The sequence below is a fragment of the Procambarus clarkii genome, chromosome 65 (genome assembly GCF_040958095.1).
Source record: "Procambarus clarkii isolate CNS0578487 chromosome 65, FALCON_Pclarkii_2.0, whole genome shotgun sequence".
Classification (NCBI taxonomy): Eukaryota; Metazoa; Arthropoda; class Malacostraca; order Decapoda; family Cambaridae; genus Procambarus; species Procambarus clarkii.
Genome location: NC_091214.1, coordinates 3,807,024 through 3,824,591, shown reverse-complemented (window position 1 = coordinate 3,824,591; position 17,568 = coordinate 3,807,024). Strand labels below are relative to the sequence as shown.

The following is a 17,568-nucleotide window of genomic DNA, read 5'->3' as shown; positions in this document are numbered from 1 at the left end:
TCTGGGGCACTCTTTGTGTGTGTGTGTGTGTGTGTGTGTGTGTGTGTGTGTGTGTGTGTGTGTGTGTGTGTGTGTGTTTGTACTCACGTAGTTGTACTCACCTAGTTGTGCTTGCGGTGGTTGAGCTCTAGCTCTTTGGTCCCGCCTCTCAACCGTCAATCAACAGGTGTACAGGTTCCTGAGCCTATTGGGCTCTATCATATCTACACTTGAAACTGTGTATGGAGTCAGCCTCCACCACATCACTTCCTAATGCATTCCATTTGTCAACCACTCTGACACTAAAAAAGTTCTTTCTAATATCTCTGTGGCTCATTTGGGCGCTCTGTTTCCACCTGTGTCCCCTTGTGCGTGTGCACCTTATGTTAAATAGCCTGTCTTTATCTACCCTATCAATTCCCTTGAGAATCTTGAATGTGGTGATCATGTCCCCCTAACTCTTCTGTCTTCCAGCGAAGTGAGGTTTAATTCCCGTAGTCTCTCCTCGTAGCTCATACCTCTCAGCTCGGGTACTAGTCTGGTGGCAAACCTTTGAACCTTTTCCAGTTTAGTCTTATCCTTGACTAGATATGGACTCCATGCTGGGGCAGCATACTCCAGGATTGGCCTGACATATGTAGTATACAAAATTCTGAATGATTCTTTACACAAGTTTCTGAATGCCATTCGTATGTTGGCCAGCCTGGCATATGCCGCTGATGTTATCTCTTGATATGGGCTGCAGGAGACAGGTCTGGCGTGATATCAACTCCCAAGTCTTTTTCTTTCTCTGACTTCTGAAGAATTTCCTCTCACAGATGATACCTTGTATTTGGCCTCCTGCTCCCTACACCTATCTTCATTACATTACATTTGGTTGGGTTAAACTCTAACAACCATTTGTTCGACCATTCCTTCAGTTTGTCTAGGTCTTCTTGAAGCATCAAACAGTCCTCTTCTGTCTTAATCCTTCTCATAATTTTGGCATCGTCCGCAAACATTGAGAGAAATGAATCTATACCCTCCGGGAGATCATTTACATATATCAGAAAGAAGATAGGACCGAGTACAGAGACCTGTGGGACTCCACTGGAGACTTCATGCCAATCGGAGGTCTCACTCCTCACCGTAACTCTCTGCTTCCTATTGCTTAGGTACTCCCTTATCCACTGGAGCACCTTACCAGCTACACCTGCCTGTCTCTCCAGCTTATGTACCAGCCTCTTATGCGGTACTGTGTCTAAGGCTTTCCGACAATCCAAGAAAATGCAGTCCGCCCAGCCCTCTCTTTCTTGTTTAATCTGTGTCACCTGGTCGTAGAATTCTATTAAGCCAGTCAGGCAAGATTTACCCTCCCTGAACCCATGTTGGCGATTTGTCACGAAGTCCCTTCTCTCTAGATGTGCTACCAGGTTTTTTCTCACAATCTTCTCCATCACCTTGCATGGTATACAAGTCAAGGACACTGGCCTGTAGTTCAGTGCCTCTTGCCTGTCGCCCTTTTTGTATATTGGGACCACATTCGCCGTCTTCCATATTTCTGGTAGGTCTCTCGTTTCCAGTGACCTACTATACACTATGGAGAGTGGCAAGCAAAGTGCCTCTGCACACTCTTTCAGTACCCATGGCGAAATCCCGTCTGGACCAACAGCCTTTCTAACATCCAGATCCAGCAGGTGTCTCTTGACCTCCTCTCTCGTAATTTCGAACTCTTCCAAGGCCGCCTGGTTTACTTCCCTTTCTCCTAGCACAGTGACATCACCTTGTTCTGTTGTGAAGACCTCTTGGAACCTCTTGTTGAGTTCATCATACACCTCTTTGTCATTCTCTGTATACCTGTCCTCGCCTGTTCGAAGTTTCAATACCTGTTCTTTCACTGTGGTTTTCCTTCTGATGTGACTGTGGAGTAGCTTTGGTTCGGTCTTGGCTTTGTTTGCTATATCATTTTCATAACTTTTCTCTGTTTCTCTTCTCTCCCTGACATACTCATTCCTGGTTCTCTGGTATCTCTCTCTGCTTTCTGGTGTTCTGTTATTCCGGAAGTTCCTCCACGCCCTTTTGTTCAGTTTCTTTGCTTCCATACATGCCCTATTATACCATGGATTCTTCTTTTGCTTCTCGGATATTTCCTTTTGGGCCAGGATTTATCTGCTTACTGCCTCCTGACACTTTTGGGTGACATAGTCCATCATATCTTGTACAGACTTAGCTCTGAGGTCTGTGTCCCAAGGTATTTCCCTTAGGAAGCTGCTCATCTCCTCATAATTTCCCTTTCGGTATGCTAGCCTTTTGTTTCCTAGTTCTTTTTCGGGGGGGGGGGGGATAATTCCTAGCTCTACCAGGTACTCAAAGTTCAATACACTGTGATCACTCATTCCCAAGGGTGCTTCCATCTTGACTTCCCTTATATCCCACTCATTTAGGGTAAATATCAGATCAAGCATTGCTGGTTCATCCTCTCCTCTCATTCTTGTTGGATCCTTGATGTGCTGGCTTAGAAAGTTTCTTGTTGCCACGTCCAGCAGCTTAGCTCTCCATGTTTCTGGTCCTCCATGCAATTCTCTGTTCTCCCAATCTATCTTCCCATGGTTGAAGTCTCTCATGATTAGTAGTCCAGATCCATTCCTGCTAGCAACAGAAGCTGCTCTCTCTATTATGTTAATGCTGTCCATATTGTTTCTATCATATTCCTGTCTGGGTCTTCTGTCATTTGGTGGTGGATTATACATGACTACGACTATAATTTGTTGCCCTCCAGTGGTTATTGTTCCTATTATGTAGTCACTGAAACCTTCACATCCCTGAACAACCAACTCCTCAAAATCCCAGCCTTTTCTTACTAGCAGGGCTACACCACCACCACCTCTTCCTTCTCTCTCTGTCCTCATAACATAATAGTCCTGTGGGAACACTGCATTTGTTATTGTTTTCGTCAGCTTTGTTTCTGTGAGAGCTATTATGTCTGGGTTTTCCTCTAGTACCCATTCTCCAAGTTCATTTGCTTTATTTGTAATTCCATCTATGTTAGTGTACATTGCTTTGAGGCTCACTTTCTTCTGTCCCTTTTCAAATCTCCTCCTTGATGAGTGTTCTGCTGGTGGAGGAAGCTGTGCCATGGGTGTGAGGATTTGTGAGGTGGATACCAGGGTTGCAGAGGATACTTGGATGAGGGGTGGGGGGGTCAAGTGAAGAGGGTGGGGGGTGGGGTGTGTGTGTGTGTGTGTGTGTGTACTCACCTAATTGTGCTTGCGGGGGTTGAGCTTTGGCTCTTTGGTCCCGCCTCTCAACTGTCAATCAACTGGTGTACAGATTCCTGAGCCTACTGGGCTCTATCATACCTACATTTGAAACTGTGTATGGAGTCAGCCTCCACCACATCACTTCCTAGTGCATTCCATTTATTAACTACTCTGACACTGAAAAAATTCTTTCTAACGTCTCTGTGGCTCATCTGGGTACTAAGTTTCCACCTGTGTCCCCTTGTTCGTGTCCCACCCGTGCTGAAGAGTTTGTCTTTGTCCACCCTGTCAATTCCCCTGAGAATTTTGTAGGTGGTTATCATGTCTCCCCTTACTCTTCTGTTTTCCAGGGATGTGAGGTTCAGCTCCTTTAGCCTTTCCTCGTAGCTCAATCCTCTCAGTTCCGGGACGAGCCTGGTGGCATACCGCTGAATCTTCTCTAACTTTGTCTTGTGTTTAACTAGGTATGGACTCCAGGCTGGAGCTGCATACTCCAGGATTGGTCTTACATAAGTGGTATACAGGGTTCTGAAAGATTCCTTACACAAGTTTCTGAAGGCAGTTCTTATGTTGGCCAGTCTAGCATATGCCGCTGATGATATTCTTTTGATGTGGGCCTCTGGGGACAGGTTCGGTGTGATATCAACCCCCAGATCCTTCTCTCTATTTGATTCTTGCAGGATTTCCCCTCCCAGATGATACCTTGTGTTCAGCCTCCTGCTCCCTTCGCCTAATTTCATCACCTTACACTTTCCAGAGTTGAACTTCAGCAGCCATTTTCTAGACCATTCCTCCAGTTTATCCAGGTCATCCTGTAGTCTCTGCCTATCTTCATCCGTCTTGATTCTTCTCATAATTTTTGCATCATCAGCAAACATCGAGAGGAATGAGTCTATACCCTCTGGAAGATCGTTCACATATATTAGAAACAGGATGGGTCCAAGTACTGAGCCCTGTGGGACTCCGCTGGTGACATCTCGCCACTCTGATGTCTTCCCCCTTACCGTTACTCGCTGTTTCCTGTTGCTTAAGTACTCCCTTATCCACTGGAGCACCTTCCCTTTTACTCCTGCCTGTTGCTCCAACTTTTTTAACAGCCTTTTATGGGGTACTGTGTCGAAGGCTTTTTGGCAATCCAGGAAAATGCAGTCGGCCCACCCTTCTCTTTCCTGCCTAATTTTCGTTGCCTGGTCATAAAATTCTATTAACCCTGTGAGGCACGATTTACCATCTCTGAACCCATGTTGGTGGTGCGTTACAAAGTTATTTCCCTCCAGATGCTCTACGAGCCTTTTCCTCACGATCTTCTCCAGCACCTTGCATGGTATACAAGTTAAGGAAACTGGCCTGTAATTCAGTGCCTCTTGCCTGTCACCCTTTTTGTATATTGGGACCACGTTAGCTGTCTTCCAACTTTCTGGTAAGTCTCCTGTTTCCAGTGACCTGTTATACACCATAGAGAGTGGCACACTTAGTGCTTCTGCACCTTCCTTTAGTATCCATGGTGAGATTCTATCAGGCCCAACAGCCTTTGTCACATCTAGCTCCAGCAGACACCTTTTGACCTCATCACTGGTGAGGTCAAATTCCTCCAAGGTTTCCAAGGTTGCCGCCTCCTCATTTAGTGCAGGGGCTTCTCCTTGTTCTATTGTGAAGACCTCCTGGAATCTCTTGTTGAGTTCTTCACACACCTCCTTGTCATTCTCTGTGTATCTGTTCTCCCCTTTCCGCAGCTTCATCACTTGTTCCTTCACTGCTGTTTTCCTCCTGATATGGCTGTGGAGCAGCTTTGGTTGGGTCTTGGCTTTACTCGCGATGTCATTTTCAAACTGTCTCTCTGCTTCCCTCCTCACTCTGATGTACTCATTTCTGGCCCTCTGGTACCTCTCCCTGCTCTCTGGTGTTCTGTTATTTCTGTAGTTTCTCCATGTTCTTTTACTCAGTTGTTTCGCTACCTTACATTCCTGGTTGAACCATGGGTTTTTCTGTTGTTTTTCGTTTTTCTCCTTTTGGACGGGGATAAACCTGTCTGCAGCTTCCTGGCACTTTTGGGTGACAATATCCATCATGACCTGCACATTCTTGTCTCTAAGTTCTGTTTCCCATGGTATTCCCATTAGGAAGTTCCTCATCTCGTCATATTTTCCTCTTCGGTAATTCAGTCTTTTCCCCTCCACTCCCATCCTTGGATAGGTTATCCCTACCTCCACCAAGTACTCAAAGGTCAGTACACTGTGGTCACTCATTCCTATGGGGGCTTCAACTTTGACTTCCCTTATTTCTGACTCATTTAGGGTGAATATTAAGTCGAGTCTAGCTGGTTCATCATTGCCTCTCATTCTTGTGGGTTCCTTGACATGCTGGCTCAGAAAATTCCTTGTTGCCACTTCCAAGAGTTTAGCTCGCCACGTATCTGCACCACCTTGTGGGTCCCCATTCTCCCAGTCTATCTTTCCATGGTTGAAATCACCCATGATTAAGAGTCTTGAGCCATTCCTGCAGGCAACTGAAGCTGCTCTCTCTATTATATTAATAGTTGCCATGTTGTTCCTATCAAACTCCTGTCTAGGTCTTCTGTCATTTAGGGGAGGGTTGTAAATGACTGTCACTATTATCTTAGGTCCACCCATTGTTATAGTTCCTGTTATGTAATCTCTGAATCCGTCACAGCCCGGAATTTCCATCTCATCAAAACTCCAGTCCTTCCTTATCAGCAGGGCCACTCCTCCACCTCCTCTCCCTTCCCTCTCTTTCCTTACTATATAGTAGTCCTTTGGAAACACAGCATCTGTTATGACTCCTGACAATTTTGTTTCTGTTAGTCCTATTACATCAGGGTTTTCTTCTTGCACCCTTTCTGCCAGTTCACTTGCTTTATTGGTAATCCCATCAATGTTTGAGTACATTACCTTGAAGCTCACTTTCTTATATCCAATTTCACCCACACTCCCTACAAGTGTAGGAGGTTGTTCTATGGTCCTTGCTACTTGGGTAGGCTCCTCCTCCTGTGAGGTAGTTGCCAGGGGTTCAGGGGGAGGTGGGGTGGGGGGTGGAGGGCTTAGGTCTTCCTCAGGCCTGCTTGGGTCAGGAAGAAGTCCTGGGGGTGAGGGAGCAGGGATTGCTTGGGAGAGGGCACGCCCTCCTGCGGTGTAGTTGACAGGGGTTTGGAGGGAGGTGGAGTGGGGGATAGAGGGCTTTGGTCTTGCTCAGGCCTGCTTGGGGCAGGGAGAAGACCAGGGGTTGGGAAAGCAGGGGCTACTTGGGGTAAGGGGGGGGGGAGGATTTGGGTTTCATGATGGGCATTATGCAGGGGCAAGGAAGGGTTTGTGCTGGGGGGTAGAGAGGGCCCTATTGGGTGGTGGACTGGGGTGTTGCATTCCCCCCTGGGGTTCCTGGGTTGCTGGATTGGGGTTCCCCACTCCCCTCTGGGATTGCTGGGTTGGAGGCTGAGGTTCCCTGGCTCTCTTCCCTCTCCTTGCGCCTTTTCCTTGCATCTGCTGCCCTTACTATCTCGTCTCTGGTCATGTCCCTCTGAACATATACCTCTTTGTAGTTCCTTGCATGCCTCAGTTTGTTCTTCCTTACTAGAATGTCCTCTTTGATGTCCTCGCTCTTGATTACTACCTTGATCAATCTTTTTTTGTCTCTGTTGTACTGGCCAATCCGGAAAAACTGTTCTATGTCTCGTTCAGCCCCTTCCATTCCTATCTCCTTTAATATCCCTGCCACTGCAGCTTTGTCTTTAGTCCTCGTTTCCTCCCTTGTGGAGCCCTCTTGTTCCTTCACACCTACCACTACTACAGCTCTTTTCCTTTCCATTAGCTGGCTTGTGCATCTAGCTGCCTCCTGTGAGGTTACTGCTTTCATTACAACATCCTTGACTGTGGACATTGCTCCTGGGCTCTTGAGCATTTCAGCAAAGGTTGGGCCAATTGTAGGGGTCCCTGCCATAGCTACATCTCCTGGCACCTGGGGGTTGGTCCCCTGGGCCAGAGTCTGAGGAGGGCCTGTTTTTAGGCTTTTTATCTCCTCTTGTGCTGCACTTAGTTCTATCTGCAGCTTACATATAGTTTCCCTCAGGTCCTTTAATTCCCCACTGACTTCCTTCCATGCCTTAGCAATCATCTCCATGAATGACTCGTCCAGTCCCTCTCCTCCAGCTTCATTCTGTTGTCTTACCATCCCGCTTGACCTGTGTGTGTGTGTGTGTGTGTGTGTGTGTGTGTGTGTGTGTGTGTGTGTGTGTCTGTGTGTGTGTCTGTATGTGCGTGTGTGTGTGCGTGTGTGTGTGTCCGTGTGTGTCTTTGTGTGCGTGCGTGTGCGTGTGTGCGTGTGCGTGTGCGTGTGTGTGCGTGTGCGTGTGCGTGTGTGCGCGTGTGCGTGTGTGTGTGTGTGTGTGTGTTGGGTGCGGGGGTGTTTGTGTATAGGGGGAGGGGTAGGGGGGTGTCTTGGGGCAGTGTAAGGCGTGGGAAGGTGTGGGGTGAGATGGTGAGCGGTCACCAGGGTATCATGTGTCAAGCCCCACCCAAGTACCACCCAAGTGAGCCACGGAGTTGTATATTTGAGATATTGAGACCTACTTTAAATTAGGTATTTTAAGTCACTCTGTACACCTTATTGATGACCTAGAGAGGGGTACCTACTGTCAGCTCACCCCGAGCAAGCACGCCTAGGTGAGTTTGAAGAGATGTCCTTATGACGGGGTTGGTCGCTTGCCCTCTCCTCTCTCTGGTATCAATGTTGTCTCCACGTGCTACTGTTGTCTCCACGTGCTCCTGGTAACATTCGTTCCTATCTTCCTCACTGGTCGTCACCACTATGTGCACTTAGTATACGATCCTAAACGGTGCACACACTTCGGGGGATCAATCACTAAGTATGCTACAAACCGCTTCACAACACATTACTCAGCAAAACAAAACGTAGGTCCTGCTAGGCTGGGTGGCTAGGCTGACCCAACGGTACACACTGATCTTGCCACTCGGCCTTATTTTTGTTTCTTAATTGCTCTACCGCTGTAGGAGCTCACTATACACTTGATCACTGCGTTTGCGTACACTTCTGTGACAAAAAACTATGTTTCTTGTCTCGGTGACCCTTCAATGTCTCGAGATAATTGATGTTATTCGCGGACCCTACGGACACAACGTGTGACTCTCTCCAGAGCTGAAATGTGTGTGTGTGTGTGTGTGTGTGTGTGTGTGTGTGTGTGTGTGTGTGTGTGTGTACTCACCTATTTGTACTTGCGGGGGTTGAGCTCTGGCTCTTTGGTCCCGCCTCTCAACCGTCAATCAACAGGTGTACAGGTTCCTGAGCCTATTGGGCTCTATCATATCTACACTTGAAACTGTGTATGGAATCAGTCTCCACCACATCTCTTCCTAATGCATTCCATTTGTCAACCACTCTGACACTAAAAAAGTTCTTTCTAATATCTCTGTGGCTCATTTGGGCACTCAGTTTCTACCTGTGTCCTCTAGTGTGTGTGCCCTTTGTGTTAAATAGCTGTCTTTATCTACCTTATCAATTCCCTTGAGAATCTTGAATGTAGTGATCATGTCCCCCTAACTCTTCTGTCTTCCAGCGAAGTGAGGTTTAATTCCCGTAGTCTCTTCTCGTAGCTCATACCTCTCAGCTCGGGTACTAGTCTGGTGGCAAACCTTTGAACCTTTTCCAGTTTAGTCTTATGCTTGACTAGATATGGATTCCATGCTGGGGCTGCATACTTCAGGATTGGCCTAACATATGTGGAATACAAAGTTCTGAATGATTCCTTACACAAGTTTCTAAATGCTGTTCTTATGTTGGCCAGCCTGGCATATGCCGCTGATGTTATCCTCTTGATATGGGCTGCAGGAGACAGGTCTAGCGTGATATCAACTCCCAAGTCTTTTTCTCTCTCCAACTCTTAAAGAATTTCATCTCCCAGTTGATACCTTGTATCTGGCCTCCTGCTCTCTACACCTATCTTCATTACATTACATTTGCTTGGGTTAAACTCTAATAACAATTTGTCCGACCATTCGTTCAATTTATCTGGGTCTTCTTAAAGCCTTAAGCAGTCCTAGTCTATCCTAATCATTCTCATAATTTTGACATCGTCAGCAAACATTAAGAGAAATGAGAGTAAACCCTCCAGGAGATCAATTCCTTTAAGAATCTTGTATGTGGTGATCATGTCCACCCAAACTCTTCTGTCTTCCAGCGACGTGAGGTTTAATTCCCGTAGTCTCTCTTCGTAGCTCATACCCTTCAGTTACACGGTACCCTGAGGGGTACATACCTTTCAGTACCCTTGTGTGTATGTATGTGTGTATGTATTCGTGTTTATTGATGAATGGTGAAAATGAGTAGATATGGTATATGGGAGAATATTGAGGAAATGCGGTGGGATTGAACTGCCATGTCTGGACTACCCAAGACCCACACACTACCTACCGTGGGTACTATGGTGTAGATTACTTCACGGTGGCAGAATAGACTAGCGAAGCCCGCTACACACCTCTGTGTAATGCTAGTATTGGTGGCCCGCTACACACACACGACACACTCTGTGTAATGCTAGTATTGGTGGAATAGCTATAATTGCTTTTAAACTCTAGACTTTGCAGATTCCTGAAATGCAATTTATATTAATTAAGACATCTTGTGTGGAGGTAAAGGTAATGTCGGGTAAATATGGACTCCTGAGAAACTCCGATGAACAAAAACTTCTCTGAATCAAAATCTTGATGATGACACAAAACTTTATTGATGATGACTTTCGTATAAATGATTCCTAACATGTGTTTGAGTGTTTACTTGTGTTTGTTAGTGTTGAGAGTCATGGTATATGAATTATGTAATTTCCTCATTTTGTAATTGTTGAAAGTGTAAAAACTTAGAATTTGGATATGATTAAAAATTAATTAAATATATACTGTCCTGAAAATGCACCCCGAAAAGAGTGAAATTAATTCTGAAATAAACCTATATTATAAGCAACGCAACTGTCGAATAGACAGTACGTTTTAATGCTAAATGTAATAAGTACATTTCCTGACTGTCATGCACAGTACCAAATTCTACTTATTGTGCTATTACATTTACCTCCCCATATATTCTCCTCGTTTACTCTCAAGACACAAAATTTTAGGATGAAGTTTTCATGTTCAATTGTATATATACAAGTTTTAAATATAAGGAATTTCTTTTTCAGTTTTATTTAACAATAGAGATTTTATACAAAATTTGAAAAGGAAGGTACAGTCAGGTGTTAAACATTATTTTTGGCAGTAGAGTACTTGCCAAACACAATTAATAATCTTGTGTTCATTAAGTTTCTCATATACGTATTTTCTACCAGTGTATATACATTATATAATAAAACCACAAACAATCCCAAAAACATAGCACTATTTTATACATTATTGCACCACATTTATTGTAGTTATGCCAACCCAACAGAGTTAGGATATTTTAGACTGAAATTGTACTAAGATTTGTAGAAATTCAGCCTAAACCATTAGCTGCATTAATAGGTAGAATTATTTCCTAACTAGTATTGTGTTAGACAGTGCTGGTGTATTAAAATTGTATATTGTGCTGACCCTAAGTAGGGTGGGATCATGACTATTAATTGCATTTATCATTATTTCATGTATTCTTTGAGTGTTACTGAAGTGTCACTACCCATCCAAAGCTGATTTTTAGGAGCTAAGCCTAGGAACCCCTGCAGAGACACCAAAGTACTACTCAAATCCTAGTTTCCTATTAGGTAGGTAGCTAACCTCGAAAAGAGGTAAACTAAAATTAACCTAATCAAGAATATATTAGGCTGTTAATAACTATACCTGCTCTACATATATGAGAAAGTATTATAGCTCTCCAAGTAGCTATATAAGCCCAATATGGCTCAAACCCATAGCCAACATGGCTACTCCAGAAAAAACTGGAAGAATCTTGAAAGGTTTTCAAAGTCACTTATCAAGACTACTTGACAAATGTGACAACTGATTAGGAACTAACCCAATTAACATTTACAGGCTAAGAATTTCCACAAAGGTTGTTGGCCAAAAATATGACCAATTTAAGGATATAATCGAATCTTATAGAAACATACTTCTTATCAGTGATACTGATCCAGACGAATTAAGTCTAATTGAATCGGACCTTGCCGACTATGAAGATAAAATTCAAGACAAGTTAGATCATTATTACAAAGCGCTTGCAACAGCAAATGTTCCTGCTGGAGCAGGACATTTATATAGTACAGCTATACCCAAGCAAGCACCCACCTCAGATGAAATACATGAGCTACCTCAGAATGAGAAGATTCCTCTAATTAAACTTGATCCTTATACTGGATCTATAATTGTTCAACCTTCGTTTTATACAGTCTGATCTAACACAACTTCACATAATAATACATCCACTGAGTCTGAACAGCTTTCAGAAAGCTCATCTCTATATTCCCTGGATTCTGTAAATTCAATGCATGAGGCTACTGAATTAACAAGCCTCCCACATGAACCCAGTAAACCAAGTGAAGCTGTAGATGAAACTCCAAGTGAAGCTGCAACAGACACTGAATCTGAAACAGAAGATGAGGAAGCAGCTGAAGCTGGAATAGAAGCTGAAGCTATAGTAAAGGCTGAAGTTGTTATTAAAGCTGAGGCCAAACAAGAAGCCTTAAGCAAAACTAGTGATAGTCATAATTACTCACACCAGCCTCCTAGAGTTGATGCTGAACCCATTAGCATCAATCAAGCCATTCAGCTCTCTAGAGCAAGTGCTGATAATGAGAAGACTGTTATAAACCTCGTACACCAATTACTAGACTTATCTCAACCTGAGCAATCAGTTGACTCCTTACAAGCTTGAGTCACTGTTAAATTCCTTCAGTAAGGAGGTGGATCACCCCACTGCTGAGTGGATGACTAAAATTATCATCCAGAGAAAATTGTCTGGTGAGATACTCAATGAATTATACACATACCAGAATGGCAATGTCCTGTCAATGCAGGATATATTCGCAGGCTTGCGTAATATAATTAATAATCCAGCAAACCAGGCACTCAATGCCTATTCTGAATCTACAGAAACTGTACCCATATTAGGTTCCTTACCTGAAACTCCTAAAGTGACACAGTTATTAGGTAACAAGTGTACTAATAATCAATGTAATAACAACAGGTCAAACACTGATTCATCAGTAAGACCTAAGAGCCACACAAGTGCTCCTAAGAGACCCAAGAGTCCAATAAGTACTCCTAAGAGTCCAATAAGTACTCCTAAGAGTCCAATAATTGCTCCCCAGAGTGCAACTATTACTCACAAGAGAATAATTAACAAGCTAATGCAAACAACAAAACCTTCACAACCTACAGTTGCAGTTTCACCTAAACCAGTGACCCCTAAACAAACTGTAGGATGGGTATTATGTTTGTTTTGCAATCAAAACCATTCTTTGTACAAATGTACTAATTATCCTAATACATATGAGTCAGATGACTCAAACAGTTACACAAATGTACTAGGTGTCTCAAATCACATAATGTTAACAGCTGTGAAACCCCACTGAACACCTGCAGTAGGTGTAGTAGGGGGGCAAACATCATGCTGAACTGTGCAAATTATTTTAATCCTAGAATAGGAAGTAGAGAATCTACACATGTACAGTGCTGCAAGGTGCAAGATGTTGACAGCGGAATTTCACCAGCATCTCAAGTGGATGCAGCCTTGCTCACTGCCCAACTCCAAGTAAAGAATAAAGGGACCAAGATCACCACTGGTGGATTATTTGATCAAGGGTCCCAGAAAACTTTCATTACTCGGAAAGCGGCAGAGGCACTTAACTTGAAACCCATCACACAGGTAAAATTAAACATGTCAGGGTTCATGATAAATCGAGGACCCCAATATTATTCAGTGGTTCAACCGCTCGTACGTTTAGGTAGTCATGTCAAGGCTATCCAAGCCATTGTTGTAGATCAATTACCATTTGACCTAAATATTAAGGGTCTAAGGTATACAGTCAACTTCCTGCAGGAACATGAAATTAAATTGGCTGACAACCAGTTATCGTCTGACCGCCTTAATAATGTGAATATATTAGTAGGAGCAGACTACTACTGCCAGTTCATCACTGGACATGTAAAACGATTGGGCATGAATATGCTCCAATCTGCAGGTGGCTACTTACTGACAGGTAAACTTTTAAACCTAAAGAAGCCTATGCCTGCCAACAATAATAAATTAATCAGCAGCAAATCTATTCTCCAGCAACAAGCTAAATGAGAAACCCAGCTGAGTAATAAACCCAGATTGAGCCTGGTACAATAGTATTTGCCGAGATGTTTTATAGCTGTCAGTGGAATATAAGTAGTCTGTAACCTAAACGGGTACATGTCATAGCGACCAAGCCGTTGATCCCACTGTAGACCCAGAATTATTCTCGACAAGTAGTAATTGACCACACTCAGTCTCCCTAGGTAATTAATAATATTAGGCTAGAGAATCTAGCACTCCCTAAGTAATCAATAATATTAGGCTAGAGAATCTTGCACCCAGCATTTCTTGAATTTAACAGCAACACGAAGTCATCAAGCAACTTCTACACCTGGAAATTCACCAGGATCAAGGTCCATTATACCTGCGCTTAAGGTTTGCCAAGAAAACATATTTATTCAACTTTTTCTGCACTAGGAACTAGTGAAAATATTTGCATCAAATTTTGTTTGAGCTGTTTTTCTTTCGTTTCTGCTTATTATTGTAGGAGCGCAGCATGAGCAAAATTGCAAACTTACCAATACATAAGTGAACATCCCACAGAGAACTAATAAACCGTGAAACGTTTAGGTTGGGAAAACGTTACAAATTATCTTCAAATAGGATTAATGGTGGCAGTAATTAAATTTCCAGCAGCCTTAGGTTTCCCATCGTTTAATGCATTACCATTAAACCATAAGCATTGTAACCTAACATGCTTAACGAGCTCATTACAGCTCACCATATTAACCCGAGTACATTACTGCTCACCAGGTTAACCCGAGAACATTACTGCTCACAATGTTAATCCGAGTACATTACTGCTCACAATGTTAACCCGAGTACATTACTGCTCACAATGTTAACCCGAGTACATTACTGCTCATAATGTTAATCCGAGTACATTACTGCTCACAATGTTAATCCGAGTACATTACTGCTCACAATGTTAATCCGAGTACATTACTTCTCACAATGTTAATCCGAGTACATTACTGCTCACAATGTTAATCCGAGTACATTACAGTACAGTACTAACCTAACCCATTGATTTGCTCTCATGATTATTACTTATACATATGCCTTTCATTTACTACGCATGTATATAATACTGTATTCACATTTAGATAATTTCCATTTATTCATTTTCTAACCATTTACTAATTCAGTAAACGAACCAACACTGAAATAATGCTTGGGATATATTAATCTTTTTTCATGTAACCCCCCATTTTGGGTGAGAGGATTTGATTCATAATATACAGTCCCCTTTAATATTCAATGTAATATTAATTAAAACATTCATAGGACACTAATTCATGGAGTAAAATATCTTACCACTAGCTCTACCCTTGCTTTCCACTTTTTCTCAAAAAGTGGTGGTCCTTTGTAAGCTATTGAAAATGGCATTAATTTAAATGATTTACATGAGTCAAGTTTTCCCACAGAGGTCAAGGGTGGAGCATAGGTTGTGAGGCTGACTCAAGTGTGGTCATGGGTGGAGCATGGGTTGTGAGGCTGACTCAAGTGTGGTCATGGGTGGAGTATGGGTTGTGAGGCTGACTCAAGTGTGGTCATGGGTGGAGCATGGGTTGTGAGGCTGACTCAAGTGTGGTCATGGGTGGAGTATGGGTTGTGAGGCTGACTCAAGTGTGGTCATGGGTGGAGCATGGGTTGTGAGGCTGACTCAAGTGTGGTCATGGGTGGAGCATGGGTTGTGAGGCTGACTCAAGTGTGGTCATGGGTGGAGCATGGGTTGTGAGGCTGACTCAAGTGTGGTCATGGGTGGAGCATGGGTTGTGAGGCTGACTCAAGTGTGGTCATGGGTGGAGCATGGGTTGTGAGGCTGACTCAAGTGTGGTCATGGGTGGAGCATGGGTTGTGAGGCTGACTCAAGTGTGGTCATGGGTGGAGCATGGGTTGTGAGGCTGACTCAAGTGTGGTCATGGGTGGAGCATGGGTTGTGAGGCTGACTCAAGTGTGGTCATGGGTGGAGCATAGGTTGTGAGGCTGACTCAAGTGTGGTCATGGGTGGAGTATGGGTTGTGAGGCTGACTCAAGTGTGGTCATGGGTGGAGTATGGGTTGTGAGGCTGACTCAAGTGTGGTCATGGGTGGAGTATGGGTTGTGAGGCTGACTCAAGTGTGGTCATGGGTGGAGTATGGGTTGTGAGGCTGACTCAAGTGTGGTCATGGGTGGAGTATGGGTTGTGAGGCTGACTCAAGGGTGGAGCATGGGTGGAGTATGGGTTGTGAGGCTGACTCAAGTGTGGTCATGGGTGGAGTATGGGTTGTGAGGCTGACTCAAGTGTGGTCATGTGTTAGTACTCAAATTGTACAATGGTTGGGATATAGCCAATCACAGTCGAGTAAGCCTCTGATGTCATTCCCCAAAGAAAGCTGGTACTAGCCGTTCTGGCGAGCAGGCAGTATCTCACAGGCTTCAGAGTTATGTAGGACCGCGGCAGGCCAGATAAACAACTTGTTACCTTACTTAGTAATTTATCACTTTAGCCCCCCGGGCCGTAAATAAACGACGCGTAAATACTGGTATTTTTACCATGAATTGCTGTAGTGTCGTAAATTTACGCACGATTAAAAAATATTTGTATAAAATCCAATTCTTATTCGATCGACTTGGGGATAGTATGAAAATGTTTGCCATTAAATTTACGTTTTCTCTAATAGGCATATGGCCTATTTGGGAGAACGGCATTGTATTGTAACTTAGTGGAAAGACAATTGTATTGTTGACACTGCGAGTGTAATCGCCCACTTCACACACTTTTGGTGTGGGCCGCGATTTTGATTCTAAATTGATATGCATATGTCCGTGTAAGGAATTTAATTGTGATCACAGTGATACCAAATTTCACATTCATTTCATTATTCCACTTTTTGCTGGCGAATCCCGCTTGTTAGAGTCCTGCTTTAGCAAGATTGAGGCGAAAATCAAGGCCCGTTTTTCTGAGCCTATTGATGCCGAATATTTGGCAATTGCTCGGTCAGCCGTTGACACAACCAAAGGTGATGCACGTTTTGTTGTAGACGAGAAAGCCATTGTTAGCCTCCAGTCATGGTCAGAATTTAAAGATTTCTTTCGCCAGCACTTTGTTAATAAATGAGACCTCGTTCCAAATAGGTTAGTGAAGAAAATTGCCAATGCCACCATCTAGACTGGTGAATCCTTTAATGCGCTTACTAGCCATCTCGATCAATATCTGTATGCATTGGAGACTGCCATGCTTAGTTCATCTTGGGTGGATATGGACAAGACACTGACCCCCATGGCCATGGCCAAAATGATAGCATTTGGAACTTTAATTAATTTTGCCCCAGAGCATACTAAACCAATCATCAAACAACAAAAGTATGGAATTAAAGATGAAATTGGTGTAGTGTTTGAGGCTATCAACAATGCCACCGATAAATTAGCTCCCCGAAGTGCTCAACTGTTGCCATTCTCTGACACTGTGAATGTAGTAACAAGCCTCCCGCATCCTCCCACAGACTCTCAAAACTCTTGGTCGCAGAACCGCACCTATGGTCGTAGCCCCCAGTCCAATTCTTCTCCTCATAAGTTGCCAAAATGCCATAGCCCAAACCATCCACTCCTTCATGTTAGCATTGCGGTAAGACTGACCACCTTGCACGGGACTGTTAGTCCGCTACTAGATCATCACCCCCTACATAATTCTCTCGGTCCCCTCATCAATACAATCATTCTAGGCTTCCATATTGCAAATATCATAAACAAGTTGGTCACCACACTGCAGATTGTAGAGCTAGGAAAAGAACATCCCTACCTCGTAATTCCCACAATCAGTCATGGTGAGGTGCACGGCGTCCAAAACATTATCAGAACTCGTGTATTTACAACTCCCAGCCCTGCTATAATAGAACGTCGAATTATAATACTCGGTCACAGAATGCTGGAGCTCAGAATGTTCGTTCCATGTCGTCGGGAAACTCCCAAGGCCTTGCGCTAACCAATTCAAGGTAGCCACTCCTAGTGCCCTCCCTGTATACTCAGTAGCCAGCCAAAATATATTTGGATACCTGACAGAGGAGGACACTGACTCTCGATCGGTTGTAGATGTTGA

The 17,568-nt window shown here is 43.7% G+C and overlaps 1 protein-coding gene across 1 annotated transcript in view; it reads right to left on the bottom strand.

Annotated features, from left to right (window-relative positions):
- Positions 1-17,568, bottom strand: part of LOC123748439 (uncharacterized) — a 102,130-nt gene that overhangs the window by 69,851 nt on the left and 14,711 nt on the right. The gene's annotated exons all lie outside the window — the stretch shown is intronic.